Source organism: Molothrus ater, chromosome 26 (assembly GCF_012460135.2).
Source record: "Molothrus ater isolate BHLD 08-10-18 breed brown headed cowbird chromosome 26, BPBGC_Mater_1.1, whole genome shotgun sequence".
Taxonomy (NCBI): Eukaryota; Metazoa; Chordata; class Aves; order Passeriformes; family Icteridae; genus Molothrus; species Molothrus ater.
Window position 1 is genome coordinate 1,949,568 of NC_050503.2, and position 24,386 is coordinate 1,973,953.

The 24,386-nt window shown below is 54.4% G+C and overlaps 1 protein-coding gene across 4 annotated transcripts in view; it reads right to left on the reverse strand.

Annotated features, from left to right (window-relative positions):
• Positions 1 to 8,080, reverse strand: part of LINGO3 (leucine rich repeat and Ig domain containing 3) — a 34,346-nt gene extending 26,266 nt beyond the window's left edge. For 2 of the 4 annotated variants that reach the window (XM_036399548.2, XM_036399545.2), the window contains exon 1: positions 7,296 to 8,080. The gene's annotated coding sequence lies outside the window, so the exon portion shown is untranslated. Of the gene's footprint in view, positions 1 to 6,177; positions 6,247 to 7,295 lie in introns of those variants that run through there. The other 2 variants (XM_036399547.2, XM_036399549.2) reach the window with 2 other exon arrangements.
• Positions 8,081 to 24,386: the final 16,306 nt, after the last annotated feature.

A 24,386-nucleotide genomic window follows, 5' to 3' on the forward strand; every position in this document is an offset into this window, starting at 1 on the left:
GTCAGAGCAGACCCTGCCAGCCTGGCAGAAGGGGCCCAAAGAGGAGTTTTTAGGGTTTAAAATGTAACACAGTATGGTAATGTAATGATTTCTTATAGGCTGTATGGAAATGCTACAGGATTTGTATCTTGTACCAGATTGGTTAGTGAGAATCAGAATATTCAACACAGAAGATGATTTATTGTATTGTAACGGGAACTTTGCCCTCTTACTTTTCTATGCTCTTACCCTTTTATTCTCTTATGCTTTTACTCCCTTACTCTCTCACCCTCTCATCCTCTCTGCCCCTCTCTTCTCTGGGGCCTGCTCTGAGCTGTGCCTGGCAGCTCCCAGCAGGGCCCTGCACCCAGGCCCTTTGCAATAAACCCCAAGTTCCACAACCAGAAGAAGATTTAATGTATTGTAACAGGAATCTCGTCCTCTTTTACTCTCTCTTTACCCTCTTTACTCTTCCTCACTCTCTCATCTCTTTACCACGCTCTTGCCTTCTCTCTATCTCTCTCTTCTCTTGGGCCTGCTCCAGCTGTGCCTGGCAGCTCCCAGCAGGGCCCTGCACCCAGGCCCTTTGCAATAAATGCAATTTCCATGACCTGGCTGCAGAGATCTCTCATCTCCATCTGTCCCGACCGTGCTACCCCTGACGCTCCTACAGGCAGATGCTTGCAGCCCTCGGAAATGATGTGATGTTATTCTGTATGAGTTGAGCCCTTCTGAAACTGATGATACCCTGTGTATCGTGGCTGTCCCAACTGTGACACTTCAGCACCTCCCTGGCAGGAGCAGGACTGTCCCCAGCACCCAAAGTCCCCCCAGTCCCCACTCAACTCTCTGGGAACATCAGGGTTCTGTGCTGTGACAGGGAGAGGTTGTTTGAGCTCAGGCTCAAACACACCCAGGGAGGGACAATATTTGGTTTAAATTTTTCCTCAATTCCCCTCCCACTGAATATTTTCTTTTCTCCATTCCAAGAACTTCCTTTATTTCTCCCTGTCTCCCTCTAGCAACAGTATCTGGGAGAAACAATGAATTTTTAATAGGAGGGGGCGGTGGGAAGAGGCAAACCCTGAGGCAAGAAGAGAAAACATTGATCTGTTCAATCACCTCCATCAGCAGGAAACCACATTTAAGGGAGAGGGAGCCACGTGAGGACCACACAGCAGGGTCCTGGTCCCCCTTTTCTCTGAACCAGTGGATGTTGTACAAGTCCCAGCCAGGGTGAATCCTGCTCAGAGGAGCTCTCCACACCCCCCTGATGTGGAGCTGGGGATGCAGCCCCTTGGAGAGGAGGAGAACCAGGGTTGTTCCTCTGCTGCACCATCCCTGTGAGGGTGGGCAGGCCCTGGCACAGGTGCCCAGAGCAGCTGGGGCTGCCCCTGGATCCCTGGCAGTGCCCAAGGCCAGGCTGGGTGGGATTGAAGCAGCCTGGGGTGGTGGAAGGTTTCCCTGACCATGGCTGGATGGGCTTTAAGGTCCCTCCCAACCCAAACCTTGGGGATCCCACGATCCCAAAGCCGAGGTGTGCCCACCTCCTGCTCCCCACTCTGCTCTACAGGGCCAGGGCTCATCCCCATGGAGCTGAGGATGCCCAGCTCCCCTCCCTTGGTGCCTGGCCTGGCTCCCCACCACAGCCTGAGCCTAAATATAGACCCTGGTTCTCTTTTCTTGTAGACACAACCGGTGCTCTGAGTCAAAGTCCTTTCCCATGAACTCAGTGTTGCTTAATAAAGCACAAACCCTCGGAGACCTTGATGCTGAGATCTGTCATTTTAATTCCCAGTAACACTTGTTCCTCTCCACTCCAGTGTGTGGCCGCTGCTATTTTGGTTGGCACATCGGGAGCTGAACAAGGAGCCCCGGCGCTCCAGATCTGAGCTGGGCAGAGCTGGGACAGCTTTGAAAACCAAACCCTCCTGATGGATGGGGCTGCAAGCCACAGCTGAGCTCGTGGTGGCATGAAAAATTCAGGGGGAGGAAGGCAGGGAAGCAAGGGAAGAGGCAGAGGAGGGAGGAGGGCACACTCATGTCGCAGACATCTTTTCATGAAAAATCCTTTCCTTAGGATTTTTCCTCCTGAGAAGCCTCAAGAGCAAAATGTAAACAATGATTATCTGCTGCTGTGGAATGCAACAGGTGGATCTGTGATTAGTCCATGTTAAATGTTTCTAATTAATGGCCAATCACAGCCCAACTGGCTCAGACACAGAGCCCAAGCCACAAGCCTTTGTTATCATTCTTTCCTATTCTATTCTTAGCCAGCCTTCTGATGAAACCTTTTCTTCTATTCTTTTAGCCTAGTTTTAATGTAATATATATAATAAAATAATAAATCAAGCCTTCTGAAACATGGAGTCAGATCCTCGTCTCTTCTCCTCTCCGAAAACCCCTGTGAACATGGTCACACACTCAGAGAGGTGGATCCTGCCTCTGCTCCTGGGCTGCCCCAGCTTGGGGTGCCCCTGTGGATGCCAAGGCACCACAGCAGCCTAGGGAGCACAGCCCAGGCCCTCTGTGCTTTGTTTTTAACCCATCCCTGACAAAGCTGTTTCTATTCGCCCAAATTTTCCATCCCAGTCTCTCCTGTTTGGTTGCTCTGGGGTGAATTTGGTGCTGTCCTCAGCTTTCTCATTTTATATGGGAAAGAGGGAATGGCAGCCCCTGCCTGGGCCTGGGGAGGGCTCTTGCCCATGTGAAATGAGCAAGCTGAGGACAGCACCAAATTCAAATTGCCATTTCCCTGCTCTCCCACCACCAGGGCCATTTCCCCACTTTGCCCCTCCTGAACAGGGACACCTCTGACACCCCACAGAGCTGGGGCACTCGTGGGGTTCCAGCTCCAGCCCCAAACACCACGGCTCAAATGGGATCCAAAGGAGAATCCTGCACATTCCATTGCCAGTGGCTGAGCAAAGCTCTGGCCCAGCCTGTCCCACTCCTGCCCCCCTGCTCCCACAACCCCTGAGCAAAACCTCGTGGAAGCAGCTGCTTTGTCTTTCAAGGTAAACCCTACAAAAACTTCACAAACAGAAGGTTTGTCAGCTGAGGGTGCCCAAATCCATTTCCCTTCCACAGCCACTGAGGCTCTCAGCAGCATTTCCAAGCGTTCTCGTGGGATTTATTGCTTTTCATCTCCTCTCACATCTCTGTTCTGATCATTTCTGCCCTCACCGTTTGTTCTGGGGCTTTTCCAGCATTCCAGAGTGGCCCTTTGGGCTCAGGCAGCACCTCCCACCCTCCCTGCAGCCCCATGGACTCTGCAGGATGCTCCCTGATGCTCCCTCTGCCTGCTCAGACAACCCCACCGCCGCTCCACAGCCCCCACAGGCAGCAGGAGTTTGGCTGCTGAGGGTCTGTGCCACCCTCCAAAGCCAGGCTCCACACCCCAACCCCTGCAGCCAGGGAAACTGAGGCACAGCACGCACACAGAAGGGTTTCGGAGCCTCATGGTGAATCAGAGCCACTGGGGACAAGCCCAGGGATGGCCTCACTTGGCTCCCATCTCTCTTCCCTCTTGCTGTGCCTCTGGGGACGTGGGGAGATGTTGCTGGTGCCAGGATCCCACCCGGGCTGCCCACACGCACCGGCGGCACGGGAATCGCCGCTGCCCACACCCAGCACACCCAGCCACGTGTGCTTCACATTCCCAGCAGCATTCCCAGGGCTTCCAACACCCCTCTGCCTCTTCCACATCTCCATCCCGGGGATGGGAATGCAGCAGCTCCGAGCTGCCGGAGCAGCCCAACTCCTCCTGCCTTATGGCAGCTCCTGCTCCTCACGGAGAGAACAGGAGCCACCTGCTCCCTGGTGGGATGCTGAGGGGGGGGAACAGGAGTGATCTGACAGCCAGGAGTTGGGAAAAATCCATCCCAAACACGTGGATTGAAAACCTTTAAATGCTGGATTGAAAACCTTTAAATGCTGAGTGCAGCCGGCGCCGAGTCCGTCTGTGCTGCTGGGCTGTGAGTCCAGGGTTTAATTCAGGCCCAGGAGGGAAAAGCAGGGATTAGGTTTGGGCCTTGGAGCCAGGGATGAGTCCTCTGGTGAGGCAGGATTAGCACAGCTAATAAAAGCAGACATTCCTGAGCTCTAAACACTACAAAATAGGAAAAAAGCCCCCGGCCCTGCTATCTTCAGCCAGGGATCAGCAAAAGCTCAACACCCAGAAAGGCTGAGCCTGGCAGGAAAGGCTGAGCCTGGGAGGAAAGGCTGAGCCTGGGATATATCCCAGCTCTGCCCAGCACAGCCTCAGCATCGATGCCCTGGATGGATGAAACACAACCCAGCCTCTGTTCCTCCTGTCCTCCCGCTCCCTTCTCCAACAGGGCAGGATAAAAGGAAAATCTGATTTTGCTGATTTTTAAGCAAACTCTTTCCTGAAGCTGCTTTGCCCCCTGCTCCCTCCTCTCGGGATGCTCCCCCAGCTGTTTTGCAGGATGGGCATTGGAGAGCATCTTCCCCCAAGATCAGCCCACAAGCCAAGAGCTTTGGGAAAGGCTGCAGACACCCAAGTGGGGTTTTTGCAATGTGAAAACCGTAAGAAATTTTGAGTGGACCAAAAATCACCTCTCCAAGCTGCTCTGGCCAAAACCCATCCAGCTCCACCTGTCCTCCAGCAGCCAGAGGCAGCAGCTCCACTGCTTCCCCTCTGTGAGTGCCACAGAACCATTGGTGATAAAAACATCAGCACAAAATTAAACCAGATCATCCCCAGGCTGCCCAGCTGGCAGCTCTCCTACTCATCTTCAATTATTCTCCCATTTAAAGGACGTGCACCACGTTCTCTGCCATGCCCCAGGGTGCTGGGATTTTATCCCATCTCCATCCTGCCAGGGGTGATGGAGCTTTGGGGTGCAGAGCAACCCCAAGGGCCTCACAATTCCCAAAGGGTTATTGCAGGGTTCAACACCTGCATTTGGGATTTTAACCCACACACGACCACATCACTGCTGGGCAGCTCTGCTCTTGGAAGGATTTTTGGTTTAAATGCCTCATGTTTTGATGGAGAGGATTGTAGGAACTTTCCCTGCCTGGATGAGGCTTTTCCCATGGTGACACCCCTGCTTTGGGGCTGGCGCTGGGTTTTGGGGTCTCCATCCTGCAGGCTGGGTGAGAGTGCATGAGAGACCATCCACAAAACCAAGCAGCAGCCAGGAGCTCTGCTAGGCCCAGGTTGGTGTCCCCAAGCCACCAAACACCCCCAGTCCTGGTCAGTTCCCTCTCCAGCTGCTCTGGCTCCAGTGCTCCTCACTCCCCTAGGCTGGGTTTGTGCTCTGGGTGCTGCCAGGCTGCAGAGCCCGGCACGGCTCCACTCTCCATCTATTTCACAGGCACTCTGCCTTCTCCTGCCATCCTCTCTCCCTTCCTGGTTGCTCTTTTCTCCTTCCCAAAAACCTCATCTCAGGGTAGGAACAGAAAAAGCAGCTGCTCCTCTGCAACCGCTGCCTGCGCGACTGCCGCGGGAATTGGAGCACCTTTTGTCAGCTTTTAGCTCAAATCCACTTTGCAAGTGGATTAAGGAACTGGCACAAAAGTACTCTGGATGGAGAGTGGGAAGAGGCAAAGGCTGCTATTCCAGCACGGCAATAGGAGCCAGGAATGCTGCGCTTGCTGCCTGCTCCATTTCCCCGAGAAACACAAGCCGGTAACATCCGCGGCTAAACCAACCCTCGGAATTTTCGACAGGAGAATCCGCCTAAAAATCCGCGATGCTCGGGGAAGAAGAGGCAGGAAGGGCCCTGGGGTGCCGAGGAGTGAGGACCTGCAGCGCCCGGGGGGGAAACACGAGCGAGAGGAGACGGGAAAAGCTTTCCCGACGCCCGGCGATGCCCGGACCCGCTCGGCTGTGCCGGGGAAGGGGCTGCGAGCGGCGGCCCCAGCCCAAACCGGGCTGGGGGGGACTGCGGGTACCGGACCCCCGGGGGATGGAGCGGGACAGGGGCGGGCGAGGCGGCACCACCGCCACCCCCGGTGCGACCCCGGGCACGGCGGGGGCTGCGGAGGGGCCTGCGGGCGGTGGGCACAGCCGGGCAGCCCCCGGCGGGCAGGGATGGAGGGAGGCATGGAGGGAGGGATGGAGGGAGGCTGCGAGTCCCCAGGGGCGGCGGGGGCTCGGCGGCCGCCCCCCGGCGCCACGTGTGCGGCTCGGCACGACCCTCCCCGGCCCCGGGACCCCGCACTCACCGCTCGGCGGCCGCTGCGGGGCTGCCCATGGTGCGGCGGCGGCGGCGGCGCGGGCAGAGCCGCAGCCCCGGGGGCGGCGCGGCGGCGGCTCCGGACGGACCCCGGCCCGGCCCCGGCCCGTCCCCGGGGGCGGCGCGGCGGCGGCAGCGCCTCTCCAGCCGCGTTGGGCCGTGCGCGGAGCCGCCCCCCGCGCCCCCCGCCCGGCCGGGGGAGGGACGGGGCCGGGGGCGATGCGCGGCCCCGGGCGGAGAACGGGCACGGCCCCGGAGGAGCGCAGGGAAGGGCACGGGGGTCTCCTCTCCGCGCAGCCGTGAGCAAAGGGGAGGGGTTCACCCGGGCAGCTTGGGGTGTACAAGCCTCGGAGTGCTCTTGCTGAGGTCCCCGACCCCATGGCAGCACTGTGGGGTACCCCCGAGCACCGTGCCTGGGGTACACAACCCCATGGCAGCACCGTGGGGTACCCCCGAGCACCGTGCCTGGGGTACACAACCCCATGGCAGCACTGTGGGGTACCCCTGACCACCGTCTGGGCTCCCCCAGCCCCACTCTGCGCACCTGGGTACCCCCGAGCACCGTGCCTGGGGTACACAACCCCATGGCAGCACCGTGGGGTACCCCCGAGCACCGTGCCTGGCTTCCCCCAGCCCCATTCTGCACACCTGGGTACCCCCACACCGCCCTGCCTGGGCTTCTTCCATGGCAGCACCCACAGGTACCCACCTGCCACCCTGCCTGGGGTCCCTCAGCCCCATAGCAGCCCCCCCAGATCCCTCCCACCCCATCCCCATGACAGCCTGTTTGCATCCCCCTGCCTGCCCCAGGACAGGGTCTGGGGGCCACCTCACCCTGAGCTGCCCTCTGCACTGGAGGTGGAGGTGGTTGTGGATGGACACAGCCATTCCCCCTCCATCCCATGGGAAGTTGGGGCAATCAGGGCACAAACAGAGCCGTGACCCCAGGAATGAGAGCAGCCCCCAGCCCAAGCAGGGCTCCTGCATTTGTGCCCCCACACTGGGTTCCACTGTCCCTTGCAGCAGTGCCAGGAGATGCCAGGCACACGGGACAATGACCTGGAGCCCCCCAGCAGCATCCCCATCCCCCATGGGGACAGCACTCACCATTGCAATTCCTCCTTGGAGTTCTCCTCTTGCTCCTGCCGAAGCCTCCTGAGCTGTGGTGATTTGGTTAATTGGGCTTTGAGGATGGCAGAGGCCGATTCCCTCCTTGGCTCTGGCTTGCAGGGTGGAATTGTTGCTCCTCTCCACTCATCACTGGTCAGTCCAGGCTGGCCTTAGCCTTGCTGGTCCCTGGCTTCAGTGGGCAGCTGATGCAGAGTGCCCTGTGCCCTTGATGTGCTGTGTGCCAGCTGACCAAGCACCACCTGAGCCATTGGGTGACATTTGCTGCGTCTGACAGCGCTTTTCAAGCAGGGCTTGGCAGCATCTTCTTCACTTTACAGCTGAGGAAACTGAGGGCAGAGCTCAGGGGGAAGGAACGGGGCTCAGCACCGAACACCAGGTGGGTCCAACGCCGTGGTTTCACCTGGGCTGGCTCCGTTTGTGCAGGATTTTGTCAGGAGAAATGCCAACAGCTCTCCCAGCCTTGTCGGTTCCACTCCCAATCCCATCCCTTGCTGCAGCCCAGCGCTTCTGCTGCTGGAGGTTCCTGGTGCCTCCTGCTGCTCGCTTGCTCCGGGATGTGGATTTATAATTTCATTGCAGGCACACGCAGCTCGGGCTTTCCCATTTGAGCTTCATCCCCAGCCTCAGCCCTGGATCTGCAGTTAAAACCAGGAGATTTATGTGGCTGGGAAGGAATTTTGTTGCTGTTTTAAACAATATCAACTCATCTCCTTAGGAAAAGATGAAAAATCCAGGCATGAAAATTGAAAATTGCGGCCGGTTTAGTTTGGGGATGGATTTTTGAGAGGCTGGCGTGGGGGGGAGGGTGTGCCAGAGCAATCCACGTCTCATTTCCATCCCCCAGGATGGAAAGGTGATTCTGGCTAATTTGAACACAGTCATTAAGCTGCTGTATCAAAAGCACAGAGCCAATTAAGCAGCGTCCCCCCCACCCTGGCCCCTCAGGCTGTGCTGTTTTAATCAAGGATGGGGGGAATTGCTGCTGCTCCCACCCAGCTCCCCATCCTGGTGCTGGGAGCTGATTTTGCCTGGTGGAAGATGCTCTCCTGCCTGCTGGCCTGGGTTAGAGGCGATTTTGGGGGAGCAGACTGCTGATAAATGCACTGGGGGTGCTGGGGGAGCCCCAGGTTGGAGCAGGCTGCTCTGTCCTTGTCCTCTCCCCAAGCACCTCACCAGAAAATCAGGTTATTTCTGTCTTACTGTGTCCCCTCCATGCTGTTATTTAATTCTGGGGGAAACCAAGGCACAAACTTGGATAAGGGAACAGGCAGGTTGTGGTTCAAGCCTGGGCTGTGGGTTTTGGCTCAGCCCTGCTCCCCCCTCTGGGCTCTCTGTCCCACCCATTAACTCCAATGCCCTTCTGGCATCATTCTGAGCTTTGAGGAAGGAGCAGGACAAAGCTGTGGAGCAAAAGCACCAGGCTGAGGTGACCAGTTCTGCTTCCCCAAGCCAGAGTCTGGCACTGGACATTGGATGATCCCATGGGGCCCTTGGTCTCGTGCTCCAATTAATTCAAATTGGCTTCAATAGGAGCAGAAATCCAAAGGGATCTTAGGCCAGGAGGCAGGGACAGATTGGGGAGGAGGTCCCTGCCAGGGGCTGTGGCATTTGGGGTGCTGAGATGGGACCCAGACCCCTCCTTAGGGAGCTTTACCCCCACATGTCACCTCTGTCCCATGAGCCTGGCCCTAAACAAAACCAGCACCCCCACAAGTGAGGATGGGGACCCATAAACCACCAAAACCCTCCAAAATCTTGCTGAGCATCAGAATTGGGATGAAATGGGGCCACCTGGGAACACAAATACCATGGAATCATATAATCATCACGGTGGGAAGAGACCTCCAAGACCACCCAGTCCAACTGTGCCCCAGTTTGGGGGGGACACACAGAAGTAGCAGCACCCTGAGGTTGCTCCAGGGAGGGTCCCTGCCTTTGGAGATGCTGTTCCAAGTGAGCCAGCTCTTGGGAGTGTCTTGACAAGTTTTGCTGCTTTCTGGGGCATTTTCACACAGACTCAGCAAAATGATTTAGGGAAAAAAAAAAAAAAAAGAAGTGTGAGAGAAATAAAAAAAAAAATCACAGCTGCTCTGGCACATGCTCAAAATCTCAAAGAGTTTTTGACTGAAACGTGCCAAGGGGAAAAAAAAATTAATTCCAACAAAGTGAGAAGCAAAATCCCTTTTGCCCCCAGTTTGCCCTCTGTGGTGGAGTGAGGGATCTGAGGGATCTCTCCCTGCCTGCAGGGTCCCTGCCAGCCCCTCCTGCCACGGCCAGGCTGGTTCCCTGCCAGCCTGAATGCAGCATTCCAGCGCTGCCAGCTCCAGTGACAGCCTGGGATGGTTTTTGTCCCCCTTCAGGATGCAGCAGTGGGTGCCACGTGATGAGAGCAGGCTCCTGGTGCCCATTAATTCTTCCTAATGGGAACCTCGATGGGCTCCTCGAAGGAGCCAGCTGGATGCTCCCACTCTATGTGGTCCTACAGAATTTGGGTTTTGGGGAGCTGGGATGATGCCATGAGGGTGCCAGGGTGTGGGAATCCACAAAATTAGAGGGGTTTGGGAAAGCTCCTAAGCTACAGCATGAGAAATCATTTATCTAAAACAAAATAGGACGTTTTTTGCCAGCTTGAGAAAATTTTACAAGATAAAAGACGTTCCTACATCTCGAAACATGAACTGAAAGACTTATTAATCTAAGTAAAAGCAAATACTCAAAATATAGACTTGCAGTCTGCTTTTACCTTTGATTTTTGAGACCAGATAAACGGTGATACCAGGGAGCCACTCCTGGCTTGGCAGCCCAGAGCCCCCAGCCCCAAATGCTCCTGAGCAGAGCCAGCCACACCACAGGGACTGGGGACAGCACCATCCCCAGGATTTGGGCCCCAGGGCTCATCTGGGGGTTTATTTTGTGCTGACCAGAGCTTTGCAGTGCCCCAAACATCCCTGGAGGGCACCGTGCCCCTGTGCTGTCCCCTCCATCCAGCCTGGAGCCACCCTGTCCCAGAGCCCTGCTGAGGTGGCACCAGGAGGTCCCATGGGTTCACTCTGACCTGGTCACCCATCACACCCAAAACCGCAGCTTCTCCTCAGGTGTGCAATCTGGAAGGACTCAGGAATGGAAAGTTGGGGGCACAGCCCTGCTGTGGGGTTTGGGCGGCACAGGGAAGAGTGGCTGCCACACCACGAGTGACATCTGTGACCTGCTGTGCACAGAGCTGGGGTGGTTCCCCTGCAAACCCTCCTGTTCCTACTCCAAACCCTCCTGTTCCCACTCCAAACCCTCTTGTTCCCCTCCAATCCTTCTTATTTCCCCTCCAAACCCCTGTATTCCCCCTCCAAATCCTCTTGTGTCCCCTCCAAACCTCTTGTTCCCTTCTCCAAACCCTGTTGTTCCCTCTCCAAACCCTCTTTTACCCCTCCAAAGCCCTGGGTTCTCCATCCAAACCCTCTTGTCCCTCTCCAAACCCTCTTTTACTGCCTCCAAACCCTCTTTCTCCCCCTCCATCCCTCTTGTTCCACCTCCAAACCCTCTTGTTTCCCTTCCAAACCCTCTTGTTCCTCCTCCAAAGCCCTGGGTTCCCCTTCCAAACCCTCTTTTTACCCCTCCAAACCTCTTGTTCCCCCTCCAAACCCTCTTTTACCCCTCCAAACCTTGTTTCCACTCCAAAGCCCTGGGTTCCCCCTCCAAAACCCTCTTTTACCCCTCCAAACCCTCTTTTACCTCTCCAAAACCTCTTGTTTCCCCATCAAATCCTCTTTTTCCCCCTCTTGTTCCCCCTCCAAAACCCATTTCCTCCAGCCCCCTCTGCCCTGACCCCAATATCTCCATGTTTACCCTTCAGATCTGTTCATTTTGAGCCCCTGAGGGGGGACAGTCCCAGCTCCTGTTCCCTGCCAGAGCCCTGGGTGGGTGGCCCCGCTCTGCACACACAGCCTGAGCCCGTGGCTGAGCCCAGTTACTTTTAATAAATATTTGGTAATAACAATGGAAGTTTCTTTGGCCAGGAACCTGCTGTTCTGAGCTGTGCCAGGCAGGAGCACCATCAGGTGGAGGGTTTTCATCCAAGCAGGAGGGAAAGGGACCTTTCCCCTCTCTCAGTGCCTGGGAGCCTCACCTGCCCTTCCTCCCACTGCAGCCCCTAAGTGCGCCCTCATCTCTGGGTCCAGGTGTCCCTTCTGGCACTGATGTCACCCCAAGGTGACAAATTCCACCAAAGGAAGATTTCCTTCCTCTTTTAAGGGTCAGTTTTGCAGAACTATCCAGCCCCAGCCAGCTTCAGCAGGAGCTTTGCAGACCTTAAATCCGGCCTAACATTTCCCTGATCAGAGAAGGATCAAGCAAATTATCTCTGGTTTCCCAGCACAGATTGCATTTCTCCTGCTGCACAAATTAGGCCACCCCAGGTCCCATTTGCTGTTGGGACCTTTAGCTTGTCACAGTGACCCCAAGAAGAGTTGGAAAGTCTCTTTTCCCAGCAGGGTTTGCTGCTGCTGCTGCCCAGCCAGGCAGGATGGCAGAGCCACCTGGGTCCCCAAGGGCTCCCTGACAGGCTGGGAGCAGCCCTGGGACAGTGCAGTGACAGGGCTGGGGCTGGGGGAGTCCCTGGGATGGGAAAGCCTCATGTTGGGACCCCTGCTCGACCCAAAAGCAGTGGGGAGCAGAACATTTCAGGCTCCAAATGCAGCTGCCCCAGGCTGCCTGAGCTCAGGGGCTTTGGGGAGCAGTGGCTGGGCTGTGGGGTGCACTCTACAGATGATCAGCTCAGATTTTACCCCCAACACTTTCCTTTATTGTTCACTTACTATCTTATTTTTATCAGGGCTGGGGTGTGCTTGGCAGGGTTGTGGGGCCGTCCTGGTGTGGAGGGGCAGGACAATCCCAGAATTACAGAATCATGGAATCACAGAATAAGAGGAGCTGGAAGGGACCCTCAGGGATCATTGATCCCAGCCCCTGTCCCTGCACAGGCACCCCAAGAACCCCACCCTGAGCAGCCCTGGCAGCTCCTGGAGCTCTGGCAGCCTTGGCACCATTCCCTGGGGCCCTGGGCAGGGCCCAGCAGCCTCGGGGGGAAGAACCTTGCCCTGAGCTCCATGCCAAGGCCTGGCCCAGCTCCAGCCCTTGCTGGGCTCCTGTCCCTGTCCCAGAGCAGAGCTCAGCCCCTGCCCCTGTGCCTGCCCTGGGCAGGAGCTGCAGCCCCCAGGAGCCTCCCCTCGGTCTCTCCAGCCTCACAGATGAGAACCAGGGGTGTTTTTTTGCCATGTAATTCCTGTCTCAGCAGCTCCCAGGTTCCCTCCCCATCCCTGAACCAGCTCAGGGATGGATCCATTGCTGCCGTTCCCGGTGGGCTCCCATCACTCGCCCACCCTCGGGGGTCTGGGGGCGGCCTCTCCTCTCCCTCCCCGTGAGGAAATCGCTCCTGATGGGATCCAGCCCACGCTCCCCGAGCCGCAGAGAGCGCACGGAACCCGCGCTGCCACCCCCGCCCTCCCTCCTGCCTTTATCTGCCAGCGGCATCGCATCCCTCCAGCAGCTCCCAGCTCCTTTTCAAACACCATTAGAGCGATTAGAATTCCGGGCGCTGCGGTGCCACGGACAGGCAAACACGGCATTTGCACCTTCCAGATGGAAAATATCCCCGTGTCCCCGTGTCCCTGTGTCACCGCGACCCGCAGACAGGGCACGTTCTAATCCCCTTCATTCATCGGCTCGGCCTCATCAGCTCCCAGCTCTGGGAGCTGCTCAGGGATGGGGACAATGTGGAATGGTGGGGACTCCTTGTTCCCAGGGAATCTGAACAGGATTGCACCTGAAAACCCCCAAATCCGGGGCTCCTTGTTCCCAGGGAATCTGAGCAGAATTGCACCTGAAAACCCCCAAATCAAACCCCAAATCCGGGGCTCCTTGTCCCTGAAGAATCTGAACAGGATTGCACCTGAAAACCCCCAAATCCGGGGCTCCTTGTCCCCAGGGAATCTGAGCAGGATTGCACGTGAAAACCCCCAAATCCGGGGCTCCTTGTCCCCAGGGAATCTGAGCAGGATTGCCCCTGAAAACCCCCAAATCAAACCCCCAAATCCAGGGCTCCTTGTCCCCAGGGAATCTGAGCAGAATTGCACCTGAAAACCCCCAAATCAAACCCCAAATCCGGGGCTCCTTGTCCCTGAAGAATCTGGACAGGATTGCACCTGAAAACCCCAAATTCGAGCCTGTTTCTGGCCAAGTTCTCACCCAGGGGTGGCTCAGGAATGGCTGGACTCAGGGCAGGAGGGATCTCACTGGGGCCACCAGGCAGGGACATCCCCCTCAGCCTCTCCTCCCAGCTGGCAGCGTGTCTGACCCACCAGTCACCCCTCAGGGTGTTGTTTTGGGAGAAAAAAAAGCTGCCAGTGCATGGCTCAGTGCAATCCCAGTCACCACCTGGATTGTCCCCTTGTTGGGAAGAAAGGGACCCACAACACCAAACTGGAAAAGAGCACATGCACCCCAGCCAGAGCTGCCCAGCCCCTCACCTGTGCCCAGGTGTAGCTGGCAGGTGACAGCGGTGACAACACACTGTCCCTTTGCCTGCTGGAGGCTCTCAAGGTTTTCCCTTCCTCTGTTTGTGCCCTTCCCAGTCCCTTTCCTGCTTCAGGGCCATGCTGAGGCAAGGAGGTGCCAATCCCCAAAATTCTGCTTCTTCCATGTCCTCATGTGGATCATGTCCAGAATATGGACTCAAACAGCAAAGGAAGAAACTCCCCTGTCCCCATCTGTCCCCCTATCCCCTCCCCAGTCCAGCACAGGGGTCCTGGGGTTTTGTTTTGCTGCCTACTCTTGCTCCACGTCCTTGGAGTGGGATGGGAGCTGTTAGGTTGAAAGACAAATTATGCTGGGATGCAGTGATGGCAGAGCTGATTCATCAGCTGGGGGGGTCTACAAGGTCTAATTTGGGAGGGAGGATCACTGACGAATCCTTCAGTAACCAGGAGGACTTGGGAAACTTTTCCTGGCTGAACACATCATTAATTTCCCTGCCCATCCAACAGCTCGGATGGGGACGCTGCCATGGGTAGGGAAAAGGTTTCAAACAGGAGATGTGTTTGCAGGAAACAGCTTCAGATTTGCTGGATCATCATTAATTGTTGGACTCGGTGATCTCACAGATCTTTTCCAGCCTCAGTGGCTCCATGGATCCAAAGCCTCCAGGCCAACACCAGGATGAAGATGATGGTTTCTCCCCTAGGGAATCCAGATTCTGAGAGTCTCTTCTGAAGCTCCACAGTGCTGGATGTGTTTTGCCTGCCAGAAGAACCTGTTACAGACATCTTTTATGGAAAAGCCTTTCCTTAGGATTTTTCCTCCTGAGAAGCTGAGAGGCCTCAGGAACACAATGTAACCAATGGTTATCTGCTGCTGTGGAATGCAACAGGTGCATCTGTGATTGGTCTCATGTGGTTGTTTCTAATTAATGGCCAATCACAGTCAGCTGGCTCAGACTTTGTCCGAGCCACAAGCCTTTGTTATTATTTCTTTTTCTATTCTTAGCTGGCCTTCTGATGAAATCCTTTCTCCTATTCTTTTAGTATAGTTTTAATGTAATATATATCATAAAATAATAAATCAAACCTTCTGAAACATGGAGTCAGATCCTCATCTCTTCCCTCAGCCTGAGACCACTGTGAACACCATCACAAGAACCCTCATTCCTTGTGCCCTCTGTGGGGACCAGGAGCAGGTTCTGGAATGCTCTGGCTGCCCTGATGCTTAACGGGGTTGGATGTGGCTGGACATGGCTCTGGAGCATGAAGGAATTCCTCCAGCTTGATGCTGTGGGAATTGGCTCAGGCTGGCAATTCCAGCCCCTCTGGCAGCCTTAGGGGCTGCAGGAGACACTCAGGGCTGGGCTCTGGGCATCCCTGGCTGTTCCCACATCCCCATCTGGGGCTCAGGGGTGGGGGGACTGTCATGGAATGGAGCTGGCAGGAGGATTTTGGGGAGCTGTCAGTGCTGGAGGTGAGAACAGGCCTGGCACCCAGCCAGCATTATTAGTGTCTCACTTCCACAGGCAACAAATCCGCCCACGTCCTCCATGGAAGGAAAAGCTGTTTGGAAACAAGAGCTGTACCTGGCACAAGGATGCAGAGATGCTCTCCTGGTGCATCTCCCTGCACCCCATGGCCCTGGCAGGATGGGCAGCAGTGCCCAAGGGTCCCTGTGACCGTGTTCACAGGGGTCTCAGGCTGAGGGAAGAGACGAGGATCTGACTCCATGTTTCAGAAGGCTTGATTTATTATTTTATGGTATATATTACATTAAAACTATACTAAAAGAATAGGAGAAAGGATTTCACCAGAAAGCTAGCTAAGAATAGAATAAGAAAAAATGATAACAAAAGCTCTGTCTTGGACTCTCTGTCTGAGCAAGCTGAGCTGTGATTAACCATTAATTAGAAACATCTAACATGAGCTAATCAAAGACCTACCTATTGCATTCCACAGCAGCAGATAATCAATGTTTACATTTTGTTCTTGAAGCCTCTTGGCTTCTCAAGAGGAAAAATCCTAAAGAAAAGATTTTTCATAAAAGATGTCTGTGACAGGTCCCCATGATCCTGTCCCTGCTCCTCATTCCAGCAGCAGCTCCTTGGATATGTGAGAGGGGTAGGGGTCGCTGCCCTGCCTTGCTCTGTGAATTATTAATCCAGCAGGAGACAGCTTGGACTGGGAAACCTTCCCCAGCAGCCACCCCCCAGCAGGCAGGAACACTGGGAATGGCTTTTCCAGCCTGTGCTGGGTGAACTGGCCAGGATTGAGGCTCCTGGGCCAAGCGTGGTCCAGCCTGTCTGGTGTCCTGTCCCTGCTGCACCCCCGAGCCATGGGGAATTCAGGGTTGCCCTTGCTCTGCTCCAGTTTCTCTGCTCCGCCCTGGGGTAAATCCTGCCCCAAACCTTGGGGTCCTCCTGGGAAAGGCCTGGGCACAGGGTGGGGGTGCAGCAGAGCAGAGGGCGCTCCCAGGGGCCCCGAGCCCAGCTCCCAGCACAGGGTCCTGGTGTGGGGCAGGTACCAGGGGCATTCAGCAGGGGAGAGAGACTCAGGTCCCTTGGTGCCTCAGGTTTGAGCTTTTCTATTTTTCAGGTTCTGTGCTGCTTTAGTGGGTGGGTCTGGGCTCACATGAGGGCATGGTGAGCTCTGTGCACAGAGCAGGGAGACAAAACAATTCCTGCTCCAGCTGGGGACCAAGGACAAATGATCCAAATCTCAGCCCCAAGAGCACAAACAACATGGGCTGGAGAGAGAAAAACAAGGATGGGACTGCATGGGCTGGGGTTGGAATTGGACAATGAACTCCAAGATGCAAATGGAGCAGAACTGATCAGAGTGGGAGACCCCATGACCTGTTGTCCATTTGGTTTATCTTGGGTGCAGCCCTGGCTGGGCTCTTGTGCTGCCCAAAGTGGATCCATTGAGGCCTTTTAATAAATCCCTGCTTTATTCTTTAGCTCTAACCTCTGTCCTAGCTCAGACTTCCCAAGGCATCACCCTCAGGCCAAAGCTCTCCCTTCCCAGCAGCCAAACCCTTGGAGCAGCCCCTGCCAGCCCGAAGCCTCACCTGCACTACCCAAGCATCCCCCTGGGTATCCCACCCCAGATTCCTGCAGAGAGGGAGGAGGAAGGGCAGCTGGATGCTCCAGGCTGTGGCTTGTGCCACCTCACCTCTGCTGACAGCTCCGGCCACCCCAGTGACCCCAAGGTGTCTGCTGTCCTCCTGTCACTCTGTGTTTGTGTCCCTGCTCCCTGTGGGCTGTTCCCAGCCTCCTCTGTGGGGAACAGCCAGGGCTGCAGGCAAAGGGAAGCTACTGCTGACTTTTGTGTTTTCCCAAGCCATCGGCTCTGGTGGTGTCTTCTGAACAGATTAAACTTTGATCCCAGCCCCAAGATCCGCTGATGGAGCTGCTGGGAGCCAGAAAAGGGGTTTGGGGGAGCTTGTATGAGTCTGGGAAGCAGGTGGGAATTTTGTGTGCTGGGGGTGGGGAGGCACAGGTTGTCCAGAGAAGCTGTGTCTACCCCTGGACTCTGGAAGTGCCCAAGGCCAGGCTGGACAGGGCTTGGAGCACCCTGGGGGAGCAGAAGGTGTCCCTGGCCATGGCAGGGGTGGAACGGGATGATCTCTAATGTCCTTCCAACCCAGACTCATGCCATGGTTAGTGGGGATCAGATCCTTTGTGCCAGGACCCAGAACATCCCTCTGGCTGTCCTGCCCTGCCAGGACCCCGCCAGGGGGCTCAGAGACCCTGGCACAGAGCCCAAAACACCTGGGGGTTTGATTATGACCCATGGAGCAAATCACCAACCTTGTATGAAGATCAGCAAGCCACAACAGTTTAAGTAGAATATCAGTGAAGTTATCATGGGGTGAAAAAGTAGATTTTAGGGTTTTTGGAATGGGGGTTCAGGAGGCAAGATGGAGGGAACTGGGTGTGTCCAGCCTTTCTCCTTCTTCTTCTTGGCCTCCATCTTCTGCTGTGATGCTGGCACTGACAGATTGGTTTAGAGAAGAAGCTCAGTGTCTAACATAGGTGATAGGTATTGGAAAGTAATTGCAAACATTGTACAGGTAGTTTTTAGTATAAACACATAACCCTGCCCTGGGGGCAGGCAGAGTGCCTGGACTGTCTTGCTGAGCGGATCTCAACAGGGCAGGAGAAAATTTTTATAGATAAGAAACAATAAACAACCTTGAGACTGAGAAATGAAGAGCCCTGACTCCTTCTTCGAGCGCCAGGCTGGGAAAAGAGACTTTCTAACTTATCTCGGGGTCACTCTGACAAGGTAAAGATCCTGACACCTTGGCTCTGAAAGGTGCAGAGATGCTGGTGCTGGAGCTGTACTGGGCCCACCCTGGGTGTTGAAGGTGCTTGTGGGGAGCAGCACCTCTGCTGGGACCACAGGAGCCTGGGGGACACATCCACATTGGCCATGGGCTGGTGACACTGAGCTGAGCAGTCCCTGCTCCCCTTCACGGGGCCTGGGCCACCTCCAGGCTCTGCTCCACCTTGGTGTCCCCCATGAGCAGCATCCCCTCACTCAGCCTGGTCCCTTCCCAAAAACCTCCCCAAGGCTTCACCCACGGAAGCCCCTGGACCTCCTGGAAGGCCCCAAATGTCTCTCACTGAGAGGAGGAGAGGCGGGTGCTGAGGTGCATCCAACACCCAAGGCAGCATCTCAGTGCTCCCCACATCTGACAAAAACTGTTTAACTTCATTAAACTTTGGGAGTAACAACACCATCACACCACTGCTGTCATTAATCCTTGCTAATTGTTTCTATAATTAAAAGCCCCATTGTGTCTTGTCTCTCCCAACATGATTTATCAGACAGGGAGCACTCTTGCATGAATGATGCACGGCTGGTGGGAGGACATCTGCTCTGGGCTGCCTGCATGGAGGGGAAATGCCTGGGGGCTGCTCCCTCCCCCAGCCCTCAGCCTCTTCAAGCCCAGGATGAAATCCCCATGCCCTGGACACCCCTTTGTTGGGAAGGATGAAAGTTTGACAAGAAAGTCTCACAGATATGTCTGCTTAGCAGAAAGATTTTTGAATGTGAAGTCTGATGAAGGAATAGAGTTGGAAGCAAGTTTTGATATAGAAGAAAAGAATTGCTGAGCCAGTCTTACTGGATAACCAAGGAGGCAAAGGGTGTGTTAGTTAGAAGGGGTATTTATTGGCTTAGAGCAAAGGATAAACCCACCTCAAACAAGAAGATGCTTTTACCAAGCAGAAAGAGAGCACAGGCAAACAAGTCAGCAAAGCTGCAAGTAGAAAAAAGGTCTCAGAATTTTCCACTGCAAGAAAACTGAAAAACAACTTCTAGATTAAACTGTAATGTACTGACTTTAAATGATTGGAGAACAGTAACATGAATATGGTAATGATAGTAGTTATGATAGGCTATAGATAATAGTTAAGGTATAGATTGGTTCTACTGTATTAAGATGCTTAGCAAAGTCTATAATGCATTGTAACCAAAACCAAAGGGTCTCCAGGCCTGCCTGCAGCTGGAGCTCACAGCTGTGGGCACAGGCTCTGTCACTGTGGACTGCTGGAATGTCTTAGATACAATAAACTGCATTTTGGAGAGCTGCCTGGAGTCCCACACCCCTCATTTAGGCTCTTACACCCCTTGGCTTCCTGGACACCAGGGCAAGGTTCTGCCCCCCGAGGCTGCTGGGCACTGCCCAGGCTCCCCAGGGAATGGTGCCAAGGCTGCCACAGCTCCAGGAGCTCCCAGGGCTGCTCAGGGTGGGGTTCTTGGGGTGGCTGTGCAGGGATGGGGCTGCACTGATCATCCCTGAGGGTCCCTTCTCATGTAGGAGCTTCCATGACCGATGAACATCAGGAATGGGATTGTTCCAATCCTTTGTGCAAAGCTCCTGGCCTTTGATTCCCCCAGTGAGATACAGGCAAGGACAGAACTCACTCCTGAGTGAAAGCAGCAAAAGAGGAGCCCCCTCCTTCCCTGGGGACATGGAGGACTGGGGTGGTGTCAGCAGATCCTGCTGTGCCTCAGCTTGCTTTACAAACCTGAAACCAGCTGGGAGGAGCTGCTCTTTGCTGCTGATGAACGAGGTGGGCCTTGGGCTCCTTCCCTCCCTTGGAGACCCTGGAGCCTGGGGGGGAAGGAACCCAAGGAAAGTGCAGCAGAAGATTCAAACCAGGACAATTCCATGGCTGGTGTGGGCATGAAGCCTCCTTAGCTGGGGGCTGCTCCTGGTGAGGCATTTTTGGTGCTAAAGCTGGGAGCTGGAAGTCAGAGGATCTGAAAGGTTGGAAAACCCCTTTGAGATCATGGAGCCCAACCAGTGCCATGTCCACCTGTGTCACCAAATGCCACATCTCTGGTCATTTGCTGAGGTGCCAGCAGTGCCCCCTGAGCTCTGCAGGGATGGGGCAGGTGCTGGGAGCTCCTGGAAGCAGCAGTGGCATTGAGGGGGTGATACTGAGCCAGCCAAGGGTCCCTTGGGGACAGAGCAGTGACCTGCAGCCTCTCCAGCCTGCCTGGCTCTCCCCTTCCCAGGGCTGGCATGTGGGGACACAGCAGGAGCACGAGTCACCTGCTGTGGGCAGAGAAGCATCCACAGCTCTCAGGGAGGTCCCTGGGGAGAAGGGGGTGTCACAGCAAGGAGGGGACAGGTGACAATCTACACTCCCACCCTTTTTGGTGCCCTGAACCAGCCACAGGAGCCTCTTCCTCTGCAGGCAGAAGAAACAAGAATAAGACCCAAGAAACAGAGCCAAGAAACTCAGTACAATCATGGAATGGTTTGGGTGAGAGGGGACTTTTAAACCCATCTTGTTCCACCCCATGACATGGGCAGGGACACCTCCCACTGTCCCAGGCTGCTCCCAGCCCTGTCCAGCCTGGCCTTGGGCACTGCCAGGGATGCAGGGGCAGCCCCAGCTGCTCTGGGCACCCTGTGCCAGGGCCTGCCCACCCTGCCAGGGAACAATTCCTGATTGCCAAGATCCCATCTAAACTTCTTCTCTTTCAGTTTAAAACCATTCCCCTGTCACTACATACTCTCATAAATAATTTTTCTCCAGACTGGCTCATCCTTGACCCCTGGGGGCTCCTCTGTACCCTCCACCTGAAGGCCCCTGGAGGGCACAGGAGGTCACAAATTGGCACCAGCAGCTCCAGGGCCACAAACTGGCTCTGACCTCATCCCTCCTTCCCTCTGTGGGGTGGGGATGGGAACCATCCATAGCTCCCAGGCTCCCCTGTCACCTCCCATTTTTCAGACCTAATATCTTGCAGCATCTTTAAATGAAATATGAACAAAACCAGCGAGTTTTGGGGAGCACAGGGCTGAGGATAATCAGACCTGAAAATGACTCTGCTTTGTGAGTCACACCAAATGCATGTGCATATCAATGCTGCCCTTCCCAGCTGTGCTTCCCAGAGCTTTCACTGGAAAAGCTCAAGCTGGAAAGACACTGGGAGAGAGGCACAGCTCAGCTCCCAGCTCTGCTCAACAGCACGATTGGCAGGGAGGGGGTGTCACAGGCATCTTTTATGAAAAATCCTTTCCTTAGGATTTTTCCTCCTGAGAAGCTGAGAGGCCTCAGGAACAAAATGTAAACAATGATTATCTGCTGCTGTGGAATGCAACAGGTGCATCTGGGATTGGCCCATGTGGATGTTTAGAATTAATGGCAAATCACAGCCCAGCTGGCTCAGACAGAGAGCCGAGCCACAAACCTTTGTTATCATTCTTTCCCATTCTATTCTTAGCCAGCCTTCTGATGAAATCCTTTCTTCTATTCTTTTAGTATAGTTTTAATGTAATATATATAATAAAATAATAAATCAAGCCTTCTGAAACATGGAGTCAGATCCTCGTCTCTTCCCTCAGCCTCAGACCCCTGTGAACACGGTGACAGAGGGGGGTCTGGCCTGATGGATACCACTTTTCTCTCATTTTTCCATCCATTTTCCCTCATTTTCCCATCCCTTTTCCCACAGTATGACACACAGTGACTCTCCAGGCCTCAGCTGGACGCCAGCCCAGCCGTGGCATCTGCTGTAGCTCCAGCTCCTCCCTCCACCCAACTGTGACCAACAGCTTGGAGATGCCAACAAGGGCAGCAACACAAACGTGGGCTCAGAGCCTTTGGAAAATGTCAACATTCTCAGCACTCCAAAAATATCTGGGCTGGGAATTGTGCACCTCTGAGGGGGTGGTTCCATGTCCAGAGATGCTGGGGATGGCCAGAGTGCTCTGTCACTGCTGCCACCATCTGCTCCCAGGTGCTGGAGCCCTCCTCGGGTGTAAAACACTGCTCAGCTGGTCCAAGGCACCTTTGGGCTCCCAGATCCAGATAATCCACGGGGAGCAGGGTCAGCCTTGATGTAAATCCCCCCCTGGCATGTGCAAAACCCCACAGGGTAACTCCAGACAGGGGCTGGTCCCTCCCTGCACATCCCTGAGCAAAGCAGAGCCCTGTCCTGCGATGGTTCACAGGGGTCTGAGGATGAGGGAAGAGACGAGGATCTGACTCCATGTTTCAGAAGGCTTGATTTATTATTTTATTATATATATTACATTAAAACTATACTAAAAGAATAGAAGAAAGGTTTCATCAGAAGGCTGGCTAAGAATAGCAAAAGAAGGAATGAATAACAAAGGCTTGTGGCTCGGACAGAGAGTCTGAGCTCGGACAGAGAGTCTGAGCCAGCTGACTGTGATTGGCCATTAATTAGAAACAACCACATGAGACCAATCCCAGATGCACCTGTTGCATTCCACAGCAGCAGATAATCATTGTTTACATTTTGTTCCTCCTCAGCTTCTCAGGAGGAAAAATCCTAAGGAAAGGATTTTCCATAAAAGATGTCTGTGACACTGTCCCTGCCCAGTGTCCCCAGAAGGGCCCAAATCAATCCCCAGGCACCCAGGACTGGCACCTCACCCTGAATCCGTGTTAATCTGGGAGATGAGCAGATGTGGGGACAGATGTTTGTCCCCTGCAGCTGTAAAACCTGCCAGGTTTGGGGCAGCTGGAGCTCCCTGGGGACACATCAGAGCCTCCCTGTTCCTGCTGCTGTCACCGGGGGACATAAAGGCAGGATTATCACTGGGAGCTGTCACCAGCTGCAGGCAGGAGCCTCACACAGGTGACAGCACCAGGAGGGGTTGGATCAGCAGCAGAGGCTGAGCAGGACATACAGAGAGCCCAAATTACCCCAATCCCATCAGGACAGAGATTCCCCACCTTGAGAGCTCCCAAAGCTTTCAAGGAATGACAGAAGAACCTTCCTGCTCCTCCTGCTGGTGGCTCCACTGGTTTTACTGGGACCACACCAGGCACAGAGATTCCCACTCTCCTGCTCTGCTTTCCCCACTGTGGGAGCAGTTGGACACAGAAGGTGGGGCTGGAAGAGGCAGGGGTTGGGTTCAAGGGGTGCTCAGTGCCCTCCCCTCACTGCTGGAATGAGGGATTTGAGGATTAATTCCTCCAGGAATCACTTTTTTTGATCAATAGAGTAAATAAATAAAATAAATAAATATTAAAAGAAATAAAATAATTTTATTATAAAATAAGGTAATAATTTTATTATAAGATAAATAAAATAATTTAAAATAAATAAAATAATTTTATTAATATTTGAGCTATTCCTTCAGGAATAACTCCTGGAGGGGCAGGAGACTGAACAGGGGTAGAGAAACCCAGTGACAAGTGTCATGGTTTCACATTTTCCCAAAACAGGGGAAAATTTTGTAACTAAAATCATGCCCATAAAGATGATTTTGCTGGTAACAAACACTTCTAATAACTTTATTTGATAAATAAAATAAAATAAATAATTTTATTAAGATTTGAGTTATTCCTCCAGAAATAACTCCTGGAGGGGCAGGAGACTGAACAGGAAAGAGAAACCCAGCAAGAAGTGTCGTGGTTTCACATTTTCCCAAAACAGGGTAAAATTTTGTAACTAAAATCATGCCCCATACAGATGATTTTGCTGGAAATGAACACTCTGAATGCCTTTTTGCTAGGAAAGAAATTCCTGCTGCAACATCAGATCTCACAGTTAATATGTAACCTCACTATTTCAGTATTTCCAGCGTGCCAGGGCTGCAGCTGAGCATGTCCCCCCTCCCACAGCAGTCACCTGGAAGGACAGACTGGAGCAGTTTGTCCTCTGCTCCTCATAGGAAAGAGCAAAATGCTCCTTCCAGCCCTGGGGCAGGGTTGGAATGGGGCTCCTGCCCCACTCCATTGACAGCAGCAGCGATTGCTGCTCCCCCCTGGCTGAGCACAGCCTGCTTAATCCATTTCTCCAGCCTAATTAGGCTCTGGCCAGGGCTCAGAGCCAGCAGCCCGAGGAGGAGGAGGAGGAGGAGATGCTAACGAGCCCCCCCAGCCCCAGGGGACCCCCCTGCCACCCCCTGTCCCAGCCCTGGGACCCCCCAGCCCTCCCTGCTGCCCACGCCAGGCCCAAGGCAACCCGGCCCCGGTTTCTAATTGGATTTGTTCATGCTAATTACGATGGTTTTCGCCTCAATTAAGCCATTTGG